The sequence below is a fragment of the Pseudonaja textilis genome, chromosome 1 (assembly GCF_049901715.1).
Source record: "Pseudonaja textilis isolate UNSWEBS1 chromosome 1, rPseTex1.2, whole genome shotgun sequence".
In the NCBI taxonomy this organism is placed as follows: domain Eukaryota; kingdom Metazoa; phylum Chordata; class Lepidosauria; order Squamata; family Elapidae; genus Pseudonaja; species Pseudonaja textilis.
Window position 1 is genome coordinate 162,833,737 of NC_141990.1, and position 16,796 is coordinate 162,850,532.

Here is a 16,796-nt window from a genome sequence, read left to right on the forward strand (position 1 = left end):
CAGCAAGAGAGAGGTCATTATCGTCTTGCATTTCACCAGTATTTCTTTTTAAACAAGCATTTTGTATTGGAAATAATTTAATTCTGTTTAATGATGGTTGGCTTTTGAATGTTTTTGATTCATTACCATTTACCAATAGATCACCATCTTTTTCTGCAAGGAAAAACAGAGCAGAAATCTCCCAAATAAGGTAAATAAAATAAGAGGGGACGAAACCAATTTTACAATACAGTACAAAACATTGTATTAAAATCCACCCAGCACACCAAAAACTTCACCATTACTCCTTAAGTGTGAGGATAAGACTACGAGATCTGGGCTACAAAACTCCAGATGATCACTAGACTGCATCTTTCTTTGCTGTCATCTAGTAGCCGATAATATTTTTACAGCCCTAAAGAGCAGCTCTCCTGCTTACAGGAGTTTGGTAAGAAATGCAATCCCAGTTTGGCTGGTGATAAAATAATGAAAAAACTAGATTAGATCTAATGATTTTTGTATTACTTCCTCTAAATTACTTTTGTTAAGTCTGCAATATACAACTACAGCTAATATTATATATGCACATACAGCCATACACATGTCTAACCATTGTGGGCTTATTTCCAAATTATGATTAATAGAATTTTAGTCACAAAAGATGTATATTGCATCATGCTCTTTGCTTAGGATGTATCTTCTGTTTTCTTCTGTTAATTGTGAAATTAAACACCAAACACCTATGTTATAACCTTATGTGATAAATTTGAAGTTTTGTATCATCACCAACAAATAATTAGAAAAAAAAACCTAGTTTAGAACATTGCTTATAATTCACTGTTTGGTGCAGAAATCCAAATTAAAGAATCCTTAATTAATTTCTATCCAGCTTCTTGAATGACTTCAGCAAAGGAGAGCTCACCTTTCTACCCCTAGGAAATTTTCCTTATGTCAGGAGTCTGCCTTCCCAAAACCTAAGATCTTTTTTGTATCTCTTTCTCTATGAAATGATGAGATGGTAGTGTGACACCACACCCACTACTTGTAGAAAATCATTTTTTTCCATTTCTATCTTCACCGAAGTCATCTGTTCATTTGTATTAGCTCCCTCTTTGCCTTTAATTACAGCTCCTTCCCTCTCATTATATTGCATTGTAAACTGCTTCAGAAAAAAATGGAAGTCATCACATGGCACTCAAGTCTTCTGTTGAAAGAGAAAAGGAAGATCTATCACTGTGCATACCTGAGGCCTCAGACACAGTCAGAAGCTGTTTGGATCCCAGTCCTGTTTAAGCACAGAACACAACCCCAAATCTATCTTATGCCTCAGGTTATTGTCTCAGCAGACATGTGTTTAAGGTAATGTCTGTGAGTGCAAAGAAGGCATTTATAAAATGGAGTGACGAGGGAGCGTTCAAACACTCAGTTCTGCAGATTTGGCGATACTGATAGTCCAGGTGACTTTTAGCTGCCACCAGAGCACATAGTGTTGAATCTTAGGATCACAATATTGTTTGAACTCAGAAGAGCTATGAAGCTCTACTGATAGTGAAAAATGGCATACAGTATTGTATATTGAAGTATCTTGCCTTCAAAACATACTATCATGTAAAAAAGTACACCCTATTGATGTTTTTTTTTTACTTTTTTCAACATACAGAAATGACAATGACCATAAACATTCAGTACATTGATGAAAGAATGGCTGAAAAAAGAAAGAAATGGAGAAGGCCAAGTCAAAGTCCAGATCTAAATCCCCTCTTGATATAAAAGGGTCATTTGAAAAGAGTTGTGCATGCAAGAAATTATTCAAATACCCTTCCTGCCTGGATGGGATAAGTAGAGTTAACTACCTCCTCTCAAGTACTTCTGGCCTGGGGCATGTGAGAGAGGGCATCCCCTAAGAAATTCTTCTCCTGGCAAGTAGCGAAGGGTGAAGCTGAAGTGGTTAAAATACTGAGCCCATCAGACCTGCTTAGAGGATAGTTTCCTCAGGGCCTTTAATGCCTCCAGGTTCTTGTGGTTTGATCACACTGTGAATGGAATATTACTGCCCTCTAAGAACTGCCTTCAGGTGAGAAAAGCCCATCGGACTGCATAAGCCACTTTCTCCCAGATGGCCCACCTCTCAGTATCAGACAGCTTGTGAGATGTGTAGACACGTGGTTGCAACTTTCCCTTTTCGTTCCTCTGGAGTAAAACCGCCCCTACTGCCACATGATTGGCATCCACCTGGATCATGAAAGGCTCATTGGGTTTGGGTGTTTCAAGACTGTTTCAGCAGCAAAGAGCTTTTCAAAGGACATTTAGCTTTCAATGGACCAATTTAGTGGCTGACTCAGTTTAGTCTTCCCTCCCCCTTCTCTCTTGAGAAAGTTGGTGACGGGCAGGGCTATCTGGGCAAATGTGGGGATGAACTACTGTGAAAAGTTTGCAAATCCAAGGAAGCTCTATAACTGCTTCCTAGTTCAAGCGGCCTCCCATTCCAGGATTGCTCATCCCCCTTTTTAATCCTCACTTCATAATTGGCTTCCCTCAAGTCCAGCTTAGTAAAGATCTTCTCCTTGGCTAGGTAGCCCAGCATGTCCCTTATGAAGGAACGAAGATACATATTCTCCACGCAGATGCAATTTAAATTCCTGTAATCTTTCTTCCCTTTGAAAAGTACACGGGCAGCCATCCTTGACTTCGCTGACTAGATAAATCTCTTGGCTAAGTTCTTGTCTATAAACCTCTGAAGTTCCTCCATCTCCCTTGGGACCATAAAATACATCTTTGGCTTGGGTAATTTAGCCCCTGGCAAGATTTCAATAGCACAGTCTGTGGGGTGATGGGGTGGGAGCACATCCAATTCCCTTTCACTGAAAGCCTCTGCTAGGTTGTGGTAGTCAAAGGAAATGAGCAACTTTAACTCCTTGCTTCCTTTCAGTGTATTCGCTGACTCCACTTTCACTTTCTTAAGTGCCATGCCTGGCATTCAACATTTTTGCTAGCTCCTGCTGGCTAGCCGCTTTCTTCTTCATTCGCCACTTTACGGAGGAGTTCCATTTCTTCAACCAGGCTAGTCCTAGGACCATGGTCTTAGTCATTCCATGAGCCACAATAAAGTTAATAATCTCTACATGAGCCCCAGCCCCGAGGCTCACTGGTTTCATTAGGCAAGTTGCTGGTAGTCCTCCTGTAAGTAAACCATGTAACTGGGAGAACCCCATGGGCTGCCTTAAAGTCCTCATCCTCAATGCTAGTTTCTCCACTGTTTGAAGAGTAATTAGGCATCGAGTGCACCCTGAGTCCAACAAGGCCATGAGGGCCCTTACTCCCAAAGAGAGCATCAAAATCTCAGTACCCAGTATCCAGTTCCATTTCAAACATAGTTTATCATGTTCAAAATTGTACAGTTTCTTAGCTTTAAATCTTTCTGTCAATTGCAAATTAAAAAAAAACATTGACAATTGAAACCTCCTAATGCCAGGTGTTCTCTGGATTTTAATTTAATATAATCTCTGGAGTAATCCAATAAATCTGCATACTTTAACCATTTTTGTACAACCCTCATTTCCTTTCTGTAATATGGTAAAACATACACTCCATATTCTTCAGGATAATTCCTAAATATGTTACCCTTTTCTCAACCTTAAAGCCTGTTTTATTTATCAATTCCAGTTGGTCATTTTGCCCTTTGTTTTTTTTATTAAAAACTTTGTCTTTTATTTCTTAATCTTAAATCCAGCTATGGCACCAAATTATTTGATTTTTTTCATTAGTAATTCTACCCCTTTCAATGGATCCTCCAGTATTAATATGACACTGTTGGTAAATGCACTTAATTGATATACCTCCTTTTTAATGTTTAAAATCCTTATCCCTTCCTGCAGAGGTGGTATTCAGCAGGTTCTGTCCAGTTCTGGAGAACTGGTAGTGGAAATTTTGAGTAGTTCAGAGAACCGGCAATTACCAGCTCTGACTGGCCCTGCCCCCATCGATTCTCTGCCTCCTGAGTCCCAGCTGATTGGCTGGATTTTCTTTTGTTGCTCTGCCCAGGAGAAGGGAACTGGAAATCAAGTTATTGGGGAGGGAATGGAGATTTTACAGTATCCTTCCCCTGCCACGCTCACCAAGCCACGCCCATAGAACCGGTAGTAAAATATTTTGAATCCCATCACTGCCTTCCTGTTTTCTTCTATCCTTATTCAGAACTTCTAGTGCTAATATAAATAAAAATAGGGATAACCGGCATCCTTGTCTCATTTCCTTCTGAATAATGCAAAATTTTGTAAGGTCACAGTTAAGAATAACCTATAAAAAGTTCATCTTGATAAAATGTTTTGCACTACAGAGGCAACACCATTCTTTTCATCAAGACCATGTGATTGATTTTGCTAAAGGACCCCAGGTTGCCCTGAAACCTTCCCATGGGTGCTTTCCCCATCATTTGCCTTTTCACAGGCCTTGGGTGAGGGGAAAAGCATTGTCCCATCATATCCTCCAGCATTCTTGAAAGCTGGCATATGTGAAGAAGCCCTTTCAGTTTTTCCAAATGCTGGAGAAGGGAGAAGGGAGGCTTGCCAACAGGAAAAGCATGAAGGTCACATTGCTTCGTGAAGCAACTTCAACACAAAATTCCACATTCTGAAGCCTGAGAGAATAAGTTGCCAACCTGATTGAGTTTAGGGAATGTGTTAGATTAGAATAGAAAGGGCTTCTGGAAGGGACCTGGAGGTCTTCTAGTCTAAGCCCCTGCTTAGGCAGGAAACCCTACACCACTTCAGACAAATGGTTATCCAATCTCTTCTTTAAAACTTCCAGTGTTGGAGCATTTACAACTTCTGGAGGCAAGTTGTTCCACTGATTAATTGTTCTGTCAGGAAATTTCTCCTTAGTTCTAAGTTGCTTCTCTCCTTGAATAGTTCCCACTCATTGCTTCTTGTCCTACCCTCAGGTGCTTTGGAGAATAGCTTGACTCTCTCTTCTTTGTGGCAACTCCTGAAATATTGGAACACTGCTATGATGTTACCCCAATCTTACTTTTCATCAGACTAGACATAACCAGTTCCAGCAACAGTTCTTTATGTTTAGTCTCCAGTCCCCTAATCATCTTTGTCGTTCTTCTTTGCATTCTTTCTAGACACTCAACATCTTTTTTACATCATGGTGACTAAAACTGGATGCAGTATTCCCAGTGTGGCATTACCAAGGCATTATAAAGCATTATTAACACTTCATGTGATCTTGATTCTAACCCCCTGTTTATGCAGCCTAGAACTGTGTTGGGTTTTTTTGGCAGCTGCTGCACACTGCTGGCTCGTATTTAAATGGTTGTCCACTAGGACTCTGTGATCCCTCTCATAGGTACTACTATTGAGCAAGGTACCACATATATTGTACCTGTGCATCTGATTTTTCTTGCCTAAATATAGAACCTTACTTTTTTCACCCTTGAATTTCATTTTGTTAGATAGTGCCCAGTGTTCAAGTCTGTCAAGATCCTTCTGTATCTTAAGCCTATCTTCTAGAGTGTTGGCTATTCCTGCCAGCTTGGTATCTGAAAATTTGATGAGTTCCCCGTCTATCCCCTTGTCCAAGTCATTGATGAAGATGTTGAAGAGTACTGGGCCTAAAACAGAACCTTGGAGTACCCCACTGCATATGTCCCTCCATGTAGATACAGTTCCATAGAGGACTACACATTGAGTGTGGTTGGTCAGCTAGTTATGAATCCATTTGGTGGTGATAAAGTCTAACCCGTTTAAGGAATTAATTAAGATTAAGGAAAGAAAACACAGCAGTCCCAAATTGCCAATATTTGCATTAGGGGAGTAGCACCACATTGCAAGGAACTTGACATTAATGTCCATTGCCTTACTTGGTTGTTGATCCAAATAGCTGTGTATTAGAATGTACAGATAGAAATAAATTAGAAAAAGAAAGCCTGAAGCACCAGCAGAATGCTGCTGATAGGTATACTTCAAAATCAGATTGCAAAGTTGCATTCCTGCTGCCATCTGCAGCCTTGGGGATTGGTGCTCAATAGAAAGACAAATCAACTGCTCTTTCAAAGGAGTGTGTGGATGTTGCCCAACTAGCAATCTGAAAGTTGATCATTGGGGAAAGATGTCTCCCCACCATCCCGAGGACAGTGATAGCACTAGTCTTCCAATCATTTCTACTCTTTTCATGTACCAGTGAGAATCATTTGCTCAAACAGATACCACTAAGTGGACAGGGTTGGGGGAATGGTGAAGTGTGGGTCATGATGTTATGTGATAGACTTATCTGCATCAAAATGCTTTTCCTCAAATTACTAGAAAACTGTGGACAGCTCCTTAAGAAAGTGCCTATTCCATGGTTTACATTTCCAATATTGTTTTTGAAGCACAATCTGAAAATGCTTACATTCACTCTGGTCTTTTAAAACATGGTTTTAAAATCTAGACACTCCATGGCTGATGGGTAATTTATTGTAGCGTGGAGTGTGAAATTAGTTTTATTACTTTTCTCTGGTAGTGGCTCTTTATAATTTTGCTTTGATATTATACATTTGATACTAGCATTCAATTGTATTATTTCATTTATGTTTTCAACAGCATATGTAACTTTTTTTTTAAAAAAAAGCTTTTTATCTCCAGTGAACTAGATATCAAATGAAATCAGTTCATTACCTTTAAATTATGATAGTGCTGTAGATTCAAAACACAATGTTGGTTCAGTTACAAACTAGATTAGCAATAGCCATTTGGCTGGCATATTGGATGGCAAAGCTGCATGCAAGAGAATTAAGTCATTAGGAATCTCCTACATTGTTCATTTTAAATAACAATTACCCATCTGGGAGGCTTATGATTGCTTTTAAAATTAAAGAAAGAGCATTTCAAAACTGGGTTAAAATATTTAATGCTTAACATATTTAAGGATGTGACATAATTTTTACAAGGAACAAGTGCTTTCCTATATTTTTTTCATTTGTAGGTTTGTTTCGGATAATTCCCTGTAATGGTATATGGGCAAGACCTTGGGAGATGTGGGGAGGAGATGCTTGTTATGGAACAATCAGTTAAGTTGGGGGAGCCCACCGCTCCATAGGAAGCAGAGAAAGAAAACTGGAAAGATTCTTTTGAACTCATCAGAATATAAAAAGAGAGAACGGGAAATTTCAGACTTGCAAGATTCTGTTAATATAGACATAATAAATTAGAACTAGCTCACCTGGTCTTGTTTCCTGTCTTGTCTACCTGGAAAAGTTAACATCTCCATGTAAATTTACGAATTAATTTTGGAAATCTGTATAAAAATTCACATGCACTTTTATGCCCATAAAATATCTATTTACATAATATACATGTTTTCCATAAATGATGTGATCTTATGTACACGTCATTTCCCTATGTACACAAATTTAAATTACTGATTAGCAAATATTGATATAATAGTGATATAATGAGTTTGATAAGTTCAAAAACTAGAGAATATAGTAGTCATATTCCAGTTTCTATGTTGGTTTGGAAGATAGTAGTTAAATAAGTTCATATTAAAAGTTGATCCAAAATACAAATCATATCTATCTCTTCTGCATAGCTTATACTTTCCATGTCAAAGTAATTTCAGGTAGAACTAGAAAGATTCCTGTTTGACACCTATACTACTATATATAGTACAAGTCTTTCACCTCATTTCTATTCTTTTGCACAAGCACGAAGCTGAAAGGACCAGCCTGAAGATGGCGAGTGGGAATCAGACGACTGGTTATCTAGTATAGTGGTGAGTGTATATATATACACTGTATATATATACACTGTACAGAAGCCTGATGATGGCAGATGAGATTCTGCCGAAACATTGCTACAACTTTAAAAGCACAACTACAATGACGTGGGAAAATACCTGAACAAAGCTGAATGCGATACATATATATGAATATATATATACACTTACCACTATACTATACTATACACCACTATACTGTCAATTCTTTGGCAGCCAATGGATTCCAAAGAAAGAAGATTACCCACCTAATCCAAAAAGAAACCCCAACCAAAATCCAAGACAGAGAACAAGAAAACGGCAAAGCCTTCCTCCCATATATAAAAGGCACTACAGACAAAATCAGCAAGATCCTCCAAAAACACAACATTAAAACAGCATTCTGCACAAACAGAAAAATATCCACCATCCTAAGAAACCCCAAAGACAAATTTGAATTAGAAAACCAAGGAGTATACAAAATCCCCTGCACTGCCTGCCCCACCACATACATTGGACAAACTAACAGAAGAATAAGTGCACGCATCAAAGAACATAAGAACTCAATCAAAAAAGAAGAAACGACCTCTTCCCCGGTCCAACACCTCAAAGCCACAGGACATGAGATTGACTTTAAAAATACCAGAACTATCGCCAAAACCGAACACTTCAACAGCAGAATAATCAGAGAAGCCATAGAGATAGAAAAACGCCCACACAGCATGAACAAACGAGATGACACCTCCCGCCTTCCAGCCATTTGGAAACCCGCCCTCATGAACAGACGAGTACCTAACATGAAGAATGACACCAGACCCACACCCATGAGAGCCACACAAGATGCCACCACCACACTTCCATGTAGAAAACAGACTCACACCCACTCAGAAGATGAGACACGACCATGGACCAGAAGCCGCACTGCAGCTGCATCACTACCCACTTCAAACCCCTCCGAGCCATACATGAAGCAAACCGACACCCACTATGAAGATGCAGCATGACCACGAACTCGAAGCCAAACAGCAAGATCACAGCTCACCAACTCAAATCCCCCAGCAACCAAGACTAACCTGAGCACAACCAAGCCCCCACCTGTACAGAACACGCCTCCAACCAATCAGAACACGGCCAATCCCCCAACCAATCAGAACACAGCTAAACCCCCTACCAATGAGAACACACCCCCACCCAATCAGAACACAGCCAAGCCCCCACCCAATCAAGTCCCACACCCACTAGCAGTTAAAAGGAAGAAGCAGCTGCAATCTCACATCACTCTGAGAAGCACAGAGCCGGAGACAGAAGCCTGAAGATGATGAATGAGACTTCATCGAAACGTTGCCTAGATACTTTGAATCTTATGTGGGAGAAAACCCGAACAACCAAAGATCCACATACAAATACCTCGAGAACCTCAGAAAACAAATATATATATATATATATATATATATATATATATATGTATATATATATATATATATATATATATATATATATATATATATATATATATATATATATATATAGTGGTGAGTATATATATATATATATATGTTGTGGCTCCGAGCTTGGATTCAGCTCCTGTGACTGATATGAGTTCAAGTGAGGAGGACATGGCAGAAAAATATGAGCCGGCATGGCTCAGTGATTGGACTGGTAACCAGGATGAGGAGATGGATGTGACAAGGAAGACAGACCTGATGTATTAGAATTGTCAGGACCTTTGACCTCCTCTGGTTCCTTATCTGATCAACAGCTGGGAATGGCTGACAGGGAAGTTTTGAGAGAGTCTTCTAGTGGAGATGAGAACTTGGAAAATTTGTGGTTAAATGTAAGGAACAGAAGACAGTTGAGAAGGCAAAATCAGCTGGAGCGAAGGAGGAGAGCGAGTCAGTAAATTAGCACGTTGCCTCAATGAGTATAAAAGGACACAGCTGGGCTGGTACAATTTGCCAGGAACGAAGTGACTTATTGAGTGAGGACGTTACATCAAGAAGCTCTGAGACTGGAGATTTATTGCCAGGACTGGTTTGCCGGACAGAGTAAAGATTTATGCTGTGGTTGAGATTTCTGCCAGCCGTTATCTTGTAAGACTTCTTTCTGTTTGATTTAATTGTGAAACGGCTGCTTTCTGTTTTGTTCGTTTGAATTCTGAAGGGGAGTCATAACATACATTATATATATATATATATATATATATATATATATATATATATATATATATATATATATATATATATATATATATATATACACACACTCACCACTATACTAGATAACCAGTAGTCTGATTCATGCTGTTTCCTGTATTCCTGTTGTGTCATTTCTCTGACTTAAAGATACATACACAAGTTTCTCCAGAACTGCTGTCTTTGAGCTGATAATTGAAAGAACTCAGCCAAACCAATCTGATAAATCCTAATCATAGGTGTGCTATCATCTAGTTGGAATTCCCAATTAAACTGGGGTGAATTATCCTGGTAGAATAAACTTATTTAGAAGAATAAGAATATATGTTTTCTGTTTTGTTTTGTTTTAATTTATTTTTTGTTTGGTCTCTTCCTCCCACATATCGAGCTATTGATGTTCACTTGTCATTAGTTTAGAAGGATATTCCTTGCCCTCAGGATATATGATTGGCCTACTTAGAAACTTATGCTAATTGTAGTTACTGTATTGTTTTTAGCCATGAGAAATGCACCTGCAATTTTCTCCCACAACACACATGATAGCAAGACACTAATAATCCCCATGGTCCCAGGGCATAAGAACATTGCCTGGTTATGTAAAGCACAAGATGTCTATCTTTATTTATTGCTTTCCATTTGTTTGTGATTCATATTTTGCATGTATAAATGCTGTTTAATTCTTGGCGGAAGGATCTGGCTCATTATAGAGAAGAACTAATAGCATTGCCTGCAGCAAAGCTGTGCTAAGCCAAATGCAGGGCAGGTTAATACAACAGCTCAGCAAAAGACACCCAGAACCTGCCATGTGGCATCTCTGTACACTTTCTTTTCAACCATTAAAAACAAAATCATTAGAGTTGTATTCATTGCAACTTGTTGATAACTACAGCATTTCCACAAGACAATTTGTCCTGCACTGAGATCTTTTGCAGTCCCCTCAAGTACCCTTTGCTCTTCCTTAGACCATCCATACCAGTGGTGGGATTCAATTTTTTTTTACTACCGGTTGTTTGGGCGTGGCTTGTGGGCATGGCATGGCTGGGTGGGTGTGGCAAGGGAAAGATACATTCCCACTCCACTCCTTGGGGAAGGATACTGCAAAATCCCATTACCTCCTCAGTCTACTAACCTGCTTTCCATCTGTGTTCTCCTGTGCAGGGCAACAAAAGAAGACCCAGCCGCTCAGCTGGGACTCGGGAGGCGGAGAATAGATAGGGGTGGGGCTAGTCAGAGGTGGTATTTGCTGGTTCTCTGAACTACTCAAAATTTCCGCTACTGGTTCTCCAGAACTGGTCAGAACCTGCTGAATACCACCTCTGATCCATACTGGCCTCCAAATTCCTTTTTTTTACAACCTCAACTTTTTTCAGTGCAATGGAATACTAACAAGTTACAACCTCAAGCTTTTACATTTTCTAAATCAGGGGTGTCAAACTCGTGTCATCACAGCAGCGTCATGTGACATATCAGGAGTTTTTTCCCCTTCACTAAACCGGGCAGGGGCAGGACCAGCATGTGATACATCCAGCCTGCAGGCTGTGAATTTGACACCCTTATCCTAAATATTTCAAGTCATTTCTGTAACGACATTATTCTAGTTTTCAAAACTTATAATCAAAGCTTCAGTTTTTTTCAGTTTCAAGCATAACGTTCTGAAACTGTTTCCAAGGCGAAACAAAATTAGATAAAGTCTTCTCTTTCTGGCCTCCAATTTCCAAAGAAATGCCAACATGACAACTTCATGTCTTTCTCCAATCAAGCCACAGTTGCCTGGGGACTTTATAGCAATTTTTGGAAAAGAAGGGTCCGGTTTGCTCTAGACATCTTCCACTTTTGCCATTTTACAAGATGTAAAAATCAGGGGGCCCTCGTACTTTTAACAAGCTTGGACTTCAAGGGTTTGGGAGCTGGATAGTTTAAGCCCACATTTGCAAGGCATCCTGATGGAACAATCAAGAGATGACTATTGTCCAGTACACCTTCCAAATTTCCCACTAATGGCAGGCCATGGACATTGAAGAAATGTAATGTTTGTTTATTATATTGGATTACATTGCATCCCCCCCACCACTCCATGTTCATGTCCTGCCACATTGGAAAAGTCCTGCCATTAATATTGCAGTTTCATAATGTTATTTTTATTCAAGCAGATCAAATGATTCCATGCACATTTGGGAGTTTCTTCTAATTTATTGTTAATGTTACATAGATTGTATTTCAGGGAATTATGGGATTCTGTTTAAGGAGTATTAGGTGGTCCTCAGTGACACAATGAGACAAACATATCTGAAAGTAAAGGAGTTATCAACTATTTATTGCCTTTCTTTGCAATATGTTGTCACAGGAGCACTTGAAACAGAAGAAAGGGCCATGAGGCAAAAAAGTAGGCTAGATAGCCTCTCAGAAGTCTGAATAGCTATCCAATCAGCAGCTTTACATTTATTCAGTCCTGGCTGGTCTCCTTAGTCCACTTACCCTCCCCGCCTTTTTCCTTACTATTTTTGAATGCTCCAATTAAGTGCTATTTATGCTAAGAGCCTTGTGGTAAACAGCCTGACCAGCTATCACGAAGGGTATTATTTATTATATGGTTAGTTATACAGTCAGCCAAAAGTTTAGATTGGCAATTTTGTCCACCTATCAAGTCCTTCTGAGATAGGCAGATGTTGTTTCATGGTATTTAAAGGTATTGTCACAGGAAGTAAGATGTTCCAAGTAAAGCTGCCTTCTGCAATTGACAAACGATGTTTATATATTTGATTTTCATCTCGCTTTTATTGTTTTATAAGTGACTCAAGGTGATAAACATAATACTCCTTGCTCCTCCTATTTTCCCCACAACAGTCCTGTGAGGTAAGTGGGCTGAGAGAGAGTGATTGGCTCAAAGGCATCCAATCAGCTTTCATACCTGGATTGGAACTCATCAGGTGGTTTCTAGGCCAGTACCTTCACTACTAAACTAATCTCAAATTTTGTACTGTTGTAGAAGAAAAGTATCTCCATTAAGCTGTATGTATACTTTTATTGAAAAATTAAGATGAAATCTAATAGAAACTAATATTGAGTAAAAAGAAAAAAGAAATTAAAAAGAACTAAATATGCAAAAGCAAAGAAAGAAAACAGAAGCATACAATCAAAATCACTAGTGCTGTTGTCAGTCCTGCCTTGCGAGAACTTTTAAGTAAAAACAATCCTTGACTCCATTTAGTGAGAAAGGTATAGTTTACTAAGATCAAGCAGAAAGCAATAGAGCAAAGCCGGAACTAAAATTTGTGCACCAAATTGCCCAAGTATAACTTTCCCCACAGAAGCACCTCTCACCACTGGTGTCCCATTGTCCAATCATATTCAGATACAATGTTTTGGGAATAGTCTCTTGAGTAGTGGGCTGGCTGGTATGCAGCTGCATGCCATTCCCTACCATCTGACCTTGTAGTTGTTTCTCCAAATGGTAGGGTGAACAGTGTATCTTCCCTCCTCTCAACTCACTCACTCACCCCAGAGATCATGGCAGACTCTCATCAAGTGATAGCAAGGTTCAGGCAACTTCTGACAACCACTTTATAAAACCTTAGTAAGACCATAAGTGGAATGCTAGATCCAGTTTTTGTCACCACATAACAAAAAAGATTTTGGGAAAAGTGCAGAAAAGAGTAAATAGAGGCCTGAAAGCCTGGAGTTTAAACCATATGAAGAACAGTTGCAGGATTTGGGTTTGGAAGAACAAAACAAACAAGTTGGATCAGGAAGAGGATGAACTGAAGTTGTGTATACACATAGTTTAGTTGTTTAGTGACTACAATGTGGACAAGTAATGTGGTCATTAAGCAAGAGCAAAAGTGAAATTGCAATTTTGCTTGCAGTCTTACTTCAGCTTTCCTTTGTTTTATAGGCTTGCCAGGGTTGTAAATACAAGGACTGGTTGCAAAGTTATTTTTTCATCACTAGTGTAACTGTGAACAATCATTATATGCCAGTACACCTGTATAATCCCAGTTTTTCCCCCACAATCTTTGCTATGTTAACCGTCCATTTCAGGGTTGTATCCCTTTCATCCCTTGAAGCTAAGAATCTACTTTAAACTGGTTAGACTTGTTGGTCCATGGAGGTTAGTATTTTTTTTCCAAGAATTTCAGACTTTGAGAAACAGGAGCTCCTCAGCCCTGCTGAATACACTTCCCAGAGACCCAAGTAGCATTCTGGGTCTGCTTTCTTGTGTATTACAACAGCTATGGACTTGAGGCTCTCATTGATTTAAACATATGCCATTTTAAAGCTTTATATTGTTTTTATTTTAAGCCTTCTGTTCTTGACCAAATCAAAAACATAATAAAAATAAAATTATTCCAAAATAATTACATTCACTGAATTATATATAATAATATTTATACTAAAATAGCAAACTGCAATTTGGCAGTTCGAATCCCATGAGGCTCAAGGTTGACTCAGCCTTCCTGGGTGGGTAAAATGAGGATCCAGATTGTTGGGGGCAATATGCTGACTCTGTACACTGCTTAGAGAGGGCTGTAAAGCACTGTGAATTCAGTATATAAGCAGGGATAGGCTGCTGAGGGTTCACAGAGGTTCAGAAGAGCCCCTAGCTAAGAAGCTGTGCAATTCAGAGAGCCCCCCCAAATCCCACTCCTGGCTGGCCCCGCCCACCCACCCCTCCCAGGAGTCCCCACACAGTCCGTTTTGGATGCAGCTAAGTGCAGGGCACGTGCAGAGGTTCAGGGAGGGTGAAAAATGGGCCTCCCAGAAATTTGGGAAGTGACCTGTTTCCAGCTTCCAGAGAGTCCCCAGAGCCCGGGGAGACCATTTTCACCCTCCCAGAAGCTCAAGGAAAGACTCTGGAGCCTGGAGAGGGCAACCCCTCCCGCCAAGGTGCAGGAGGCCAACATGGCCACGCCCACCCAGCAACCGAGCAGAGAATCTGTTGCTAAAAATCTTTGAAGCCCACCCCTGTATATAAGTCTAAGTACTATTGCTATTGCTATTCATGAAAGCATATTTTTTTCAATCTTCTTTTCTAAATAATTAAAATACAGCAGAAATAGCACTCCAAGTGCTAGAATTGCTATTGGAAGTTTGTGAGTAAATTTCTCTTCTGTTATCATACTAATTAATCTTTGGTTTCTAATAGCAATATAATACACTACATATGTTTGTACATATAAACACACAGTGTATATACACAAACATGTATGCATACAAATACAAGAGGCCAAAAATATAATCATATAATTTGAAGATTATGCAAGATTCCTTGCAACATATACTGCTCCTATCTATTCATATCTGTAAGGAAGGAATGTGAACCATTTGTATTTTGTTTTTACCTTCCAAACTTATGCCATTAATTTAAAAGAGGAGGAAAACCTGCCTGTTCACTTTTTATAACCCCAGAGGAAAGAATGAAACATTTGGTAATTTATTGTTTTGGCATTCAGCACAGTAAACGTGTAAAAGAAATATGGTCCAGACAGGTGTGGCACCCACTTACTTAACAGTGCAAGGTTGGAAAGTTCAAGACTTCAGTGGGAAGGGTAAAACACATGGAAATTGCCTGAAAGCTGATCTGTAGCTGGGAATGTCTGCTGATTTATATCTCTGTGTAAGGAGGGTCAGCTTATACCAGAGAAAAATAAGACAACATTGAATGAACTAAATCTGAGCTCTCTCCTCTTGGCATACTACAGCCAAACAAGGATCCCATCCATGTGGTCCGGCTGAATCATTCTCAGTAACTTTGAACCAGCCTTTTGTACAATACATCACGAATGACACCAGTGGTGGGATTCAACGATTTTTACTTTTACTCTTTGGGCATGGCTTGGTGGTTGTGGCAGGGGAAGGATACTGTAAAATCTCCATTCCCTCCCCACTCCTGGGGGAAGGTTACTGAAAAATCCCATTCCCTCCTTAGCCTACTAACCTGATTTCCAGCTCCGTTCTCATGTGCAGGGCAACAAAAGAAGGCCCAGCCAATCAGCTGGGACTCGGGAGGCAGAGAATAGATGGGGGCGGGGCCAGTCCGAGGTGGTATTTGCTGGTTCTCTGAACTACTCAAAATTTCCGCTACTGGTTCTCCGAACTACTCAAAATTTCCACTACCAGTTCTCCAGAACTGACCAGAATCTGCTGAATACCACCCCTGAATGACATCCAGCTACCTCTAATACTTGATGGTATGTAACCCACCCTGCCAGTTTCCTACGTTGTTTGACTTACACAGAATCTTAAGTGAGCTTGGATGGCAGCTAGAAGCAATCCTAGCACTCCTGGTTGTGATTGTTAGGCAATCTCATGGATTTTAAACGAGTCCCATGTAAGGAGTGTAGGTTGCCTCAAGGGAGTGGAATAGACCTCATTAGGCTCTTCTCAGGAAATGAAATCCTCCCTGCCGATATGCAAGCGGGATTTTTAGACCCTGAGCAAAGAAACATTGGCACATAGTCTGCATTGAGCCTTCCAGAGCCTCCCGTCAAACCAACTGCGTCACCCCTGCACTCCTTGCTTTATGGTGCTATCTCTCTGCTTTCTGCTTGGATTTCGGCTCCCTCTCATCTCTGGGGCTGACTGAAAAACCTCCTCCTTTTATGCACAGAGAGGAGCTCCTTTGGCGAGATGCAAGAACAGAGTTGAAATCAAGATTTCAATTCCGTTTCTGCACCCTTTCAAAGGAGTTCAGTTTCCCTTGGCAGGCAGCTCTTTCAGCCAGCCCACATAGTCAAAAAGGGATCCTCGTGGCAATTGGCAGCAGCTTGCAACCTTCCCTGCTGGCTTCCCCATTGAGTTTCTGGAGAAGCAGGCCGAGAAGGTTGTAAGTGGAAATCACATGATTGTGGGGTGCTTGGCAAATTGGTTGCTAAGTGCTCAGATCTTGAT

General features: G+C 40.0%; 1 pseudogene; it reads left to right on the top strand.

The window, feature by feature from the left end:
* The first annotated feature begins 3,282 nt into the window (after positions 1–3,282).
* On the top strand, positions 3,283–5,670 carry LOC148127899 (uncharacterized; annotated as a pseudogene).
* Positions 5,671–16,796: the final 11,126 nt, after the last annotated feature.